General features: G+C 42.7%; 1 protein-coding gene across 1 annotated transcript in view; it reads right to left on the bottom strand.

Annotated features, from left to right (window-relative positions):
• The window catches only part of gfra4a (GDNF family receptor alpha 4a), a gene marked incomplete at both ends in the record, with an annotated part of 143,274 nt that overhangs the window by 19,728 nt on the left and 118,546 nt on the right, over positions 1-5,000 (bottom strand). The gene's annotated exons all lie outside the window — the stretch shown is intronic.

Here is a 5,000-nt window from a genome sequence, read left to right as displayed (position 1 = left end):
ACGAATGACAAGGCCCATCCCAAAACCTATATCCATCAGACTAGACATAAAGCTGCAGAGTTTCAGGCAGTCAGTACAATACTTTTACAGTGGTTGGTTGACAAAACTGTGGGTGATTGGCAAGACCCTAGATTCCCGTGGTAGCCTCCCATGGTCTGAAGAACTCCTTGTCACCTTGTTCCCCTGTGTGACAAGGAGGAGTGTCACTACATGACACTTTGGATGTAGTTAGATAATGGCATCATCGCAAGTCTAATGCCGACTGACTTTCTTTCCTCCCTACACTCACGCCGGAACACTTGGCAGGTGATAATTTTGGGCTCATCTGACAGGCGAGCGACAGGAAACCTCACACCTCGGAGGAGGAGAGCTAATCCCACGCTGCGCTGTCAACGTGACCGGGCGCAACGGGAAGACAAACCAGCCGTTGTTAAGTTGGCTGTTTCCGGAAAAACACCGGTCCGTTCCCAGAGCCGAGCTCATCATCGGTGACGAGCTCTTGACAGGCAGTAGACCTGCTTAGGGTAGCAAGCACTCCATTCTCATCTCCTCCCAGCAGGGGTGAGAAGGTAGGGTGGTGTGGGGGGGCGGGGGGCTGGGGGAGCACCCACACGGTGGTTTGGCATCCTTCGCTTTGAGGAAAAAGACAAAACCCTGCTACTGCAAGGCCAATCTTATTACAGTGCAGCTAATCCTGAGAGAGAGAGAGATATAGGTTTGATACTTGTCTGAGGAATTAAGCAAGCACTCCAGATCAGAAAAGATAACCGTTAGCCTGGAAACTGAGCCGCAGAGCACCAGCAGTTCAAAGAAAGTCAGTCAAAAGCAATTATGGAAAATCATTTGCCTTGTCATTCAAATTCGTTCCATCCTGTATGGTTCTCTGTTTATCCAGCTGAGGAAGATAATCGGTTTAAGCGACCCTTCTCCTCTCTCCCTGTAGTCCTCACAGCTACATAGCTGATGCTGGAACTGCAACCTCAAGAACCACTCGTGGGAATGTTTATACGTTAGAAGAGCCAGTGGATATACAGTACTGTAGGGCAACATTTTAATGGTTTGATGATGTCATGACACTGACACTTTTTAGACTTTATTTTGTCATTCTGTTGAGCCCTATCAGTTAATGTGCCTCAGCACTTCTGAATCTGAGTCCAGCTGACATGCTAAGTCAGCAGCTATGTCCTTCACAGCACTGAGGGGCCTATGCATGTTTTCCCCAAATGGCAAACACAATTATGTGCACAGAAATGCTTTACGCACGCGCCAAATGAAACACTGTTAAGACTAATGAGCAGAACTGAGTTCCTAGCAAGAATCCTTTGAACAATAATTGCTCTTCCAAATGCAATGTTTTTTTGTCGTTCATTACCATTGATTCAGCAAAACATCATGAAATTTAGAGAACCAATTGGCCACTCAGCCCCTAGCATGGAATACTAATTCCCTCCCCAGATCCCACGATAACTAATCCTCTTCACACAAAATCCATACAATTTGATGTTTGACTGTGTGGTTCAATGAAAGCCATATTCTGCCAAATTATGAAAATGTATGATTCAACAAGATTTGTCTCCTGTTCTGACATCAGAACAGGGCCCTGTACTAAGAAACAGGATTATGGGGTTAGCACAATAACTTCAGGTTCAAGCCTGGTTTATCCGTATCATGAAGGTGGATCACTTTTCACTGTGCTATATCGCCATGGTAACTTATACTGCCGAGCTAACCTGCTCTGAGGCAGGTTAGGTTCCAGATTACGGATCAAAACGTATAAAGCACTGTCCGCTGACTGATCAATTCACTTGGAAACTGGCATTGGCCGTTAAGATCCCATATGCAACTTCGGTGTGCGAATTTAAAAATAATCTCAGTGCGCAAATAGTGAGAGGTTCTTTTACAGACCGACAAACCCCTCTTGGGCCTTTTCTGATATCATATGAACTATAGCCTACAGACAGGATTGGGGAGTAACGGATTACATGTAACACCGTTACGTAATCAGATTACAAAAAAACAGTAACTGTAATCCGTTACAGTACAATTTAAAATATGTAATCTAGATTACAAATACATTTTCTTATTAACGGGGATTACAGGCGTGATTACAATCACCCCTCGCCTCCTCATCAGTTTTACAAAATAGGTTTAAAAAAAGTAGTAAGTAGTAATACCAATTGCACGCAGCGCGCCAACAAGATTCCCACTGATGTGCTCGTTGGACCACAGCTGCCAGACAGACAGCGAACAGCATGGGCATCATGGCAGAAATACCGCAATGTGCATTAAAATCCTGGAAATACTAGCATTTTTTTTTATTTACCTGTCACAGAACCACAACAATATTACAGCACTGTGTAAACTATGCCTCCCAGCCAACAAAACCCTCTCGACGGCCAAGGACTCAATGTCCAACCTGAAAAAGCATTTGCAGGTAAGTTAACGTTAGCTAATGTCAAATGTTAGGGTAGCTAATGTTAACCTTACTTCCACTGACAACTAAATAAGCTAGCAGTAGGCTTCTACAGTATAGCACTAATGTTCAACCAGAAAACCAGACCTAAGCGCCCATTCAGATTATTTTCACTCAATAGTGCCTGTCTGCGTTATTCAAGAGCTATAACTAACTGCCTGAGAAAACTAGTCAGTGGGTGCTTTATCCATAATATATAAGGCTGTGTCCACTCGCAAGCTGTATAGCTGAATAGTGTCAATCACAGCTGCTTAGAATGCATTAGAGTTGGAGTTTAGAGCTGGCTCTGATGTTTACACCTACAGTAACGTTAGCTACGTTAGCAACGAGTGTTGTGTTTTGCAGACTGCAATTAACTAGCCAAGGCAAGATGACACGCACCCTAACCTCTTGGCATTAACACTTGCTCTAACTGGGCGGGCGCTGGGCAACTGCTGTTTAGCTATGTTGTCAGCTCTAGAACACAGAAAAAGAATACATAATGTAGGATTTCTGGTGAAATACACAGTACATGTTATATGTGGTGAAATACACAGTAGCCTACATTTTATTTGAAGTAATCCAAAAGTTACTGAAAGTAATCCCTTACTTTACTTTTAAATTGTGGTAATCGGATTACGTTACTGACTAAAAAAAGTAACTTGTAACTGTAAGGGATTGCTTTTTAAAAGTAACCTTCCCAACCCTGCCTACAGATTGCGGAATGGCTTTGTCAGCTGCTTAAGCTATATTTAGCAGTTTCATGTAGGCTAGGCTGTGGGTGAGGTGGAGAGCCAAGAATTTTTTTCATTCCATTTTCAAGTATTGTTGATTTATTAGACTAGCTTCCTGTTCCTAAGAAGAGAAGTAGCCTACATTTGAGTTGATTTGTTATAGCAACCATGCCTATACCATGCAATAAATGACATACTGAAATACCTTTTCGTAGGCTAGCCTACTTCTTCACCTCAAGCTTCACTTTTTCCATCTTAATATTTTCATCTTAATCTTGAGTTCTAAACTCCTCTTATATAGAGGCATCACATCACTGTCTGCTCCAACCTGAAACTAATCAAATAAATTATAGCCTACACGTATTTAAGCATCCCTTGCAAGGCTTATGGGGTTGCAGATGAAAGAATAATATATAGGCATAGGCTACAATTGCTTTACACGACATAAAATTATATGGTCCAATTATAGAGATAGCCTACCCGTGTTCATGAGGACACTAATAAAACACATTCACACCATATGCAATGTTTTGTGAGTTTTCCTTCCCGCCTTTTACAGCAGTGACTGTGCCTGGATAATATAGTTCATATTTCTATAATATTTCTCCTCTTGTGTAAAATGCAGTGGACAGAGCTCGGAGAATGGCCGTGTGCAAATAGCCTTGCATCACCAGTCTCTCCTCGGGGAGAAGAGCCTGGTGTCTATTTACTTCACTGCCTTAAGCCCGCCCCTTCTTCCGGCTCGAGCCTGTAGAGCCCGCCTCCTACTTCCACTTGCTTTATGTACATCTCTTAGTTCTCCTCGCATCTTCTTTTACAATTTTCGTCAGTGTTATGCCTGGTGATGTTATCTACTCGAAACTTCCCCATGTGCAGCCTACAGTAAAAACATTACAACAACTGTTCTTCTTCCGGTCCAGACCGGAAGATTATGCGGCGAAACAACTGCGAAAGAGACAGGCCCCAGGCTAGTGTGCAAATACCCATACTAAGGTTGCAATTGGTCATTTCTTGCAAATACCTCCCCTTTTACCGTGAACGCGCTCATACTGTAGCTAGATTGGACCAGCTGGATAGACTTAACGAGTTGTTAGCCACCATTGTGGCGTTTATCCATGATTGTGGTTGGTTGGTTTACTCAAGCGAACTAGCAAAAAGTTATTCTAGATACAGTACAGTATGTTGAACTAGCTTCGTAGTACAGGGCCCAGGACTCATTAGAATGATACCGACCCCACCTGGAGAAAAAAAGAAAAGAAAAGAGTAACGAGCCATTCAGAAACATCTTGCAGCATTTGCATTAAAAGCACAGACGGAGTGGGGGTGGGGAGCAGAAACTAATTTCCATTAAAGCTACAGACACAGAAACGGCCCGTCCAGAACAGGACTGAAACAGAAGGGTTTATAGCAAGGCTGTTAACACATTAACGCTTCTGTGACTGGTATGGAAGCTGTGAGCAGGCTGAGTAGAAACCACGCCAGGTGGGTATACATCCAGCTGTTCTATTGATAGCTCTCTTACCACTTTGTCATGTATTTCTTTTTCACATTCTTTAACACCACACACCTGATTGTTTTATCGCCCTGCAAAAATACAAGTAAATAACTTGTAATTAATCATGATTAATCACAGCCTATTACTAGGATTAACTCAATTACACTTCTAATCAATTGATAGCACTAGTTTAGAGGCATGCTAGAATCTGAATTGCATTTTTGCCAATAATATTCAAAGACATGTTTGGGGACCGCAGAGACCTATATTAACTTGGTGAAAAGGAGCATGACCTTTAATGTTCCTAGGCCTGGAGGCT

The sequence above is a fragment of the Borostomias antarcticus genome, assembly GCF_949987555.1.
Source record: "Borostomias antarcticus genome assembly, chromosome: 5".
NCBI classification, from domain to species: Eukaryota; Metazoa; Chordata; class Actinopteri; order Stomiiformes; family Stomiidae; genus Borostomias; species Borostomias antarcticus.
Note: the sequence above shows the minus strand (reverse complement) of the source record. Positions and strands in the feature narration are given on the sequence as shown.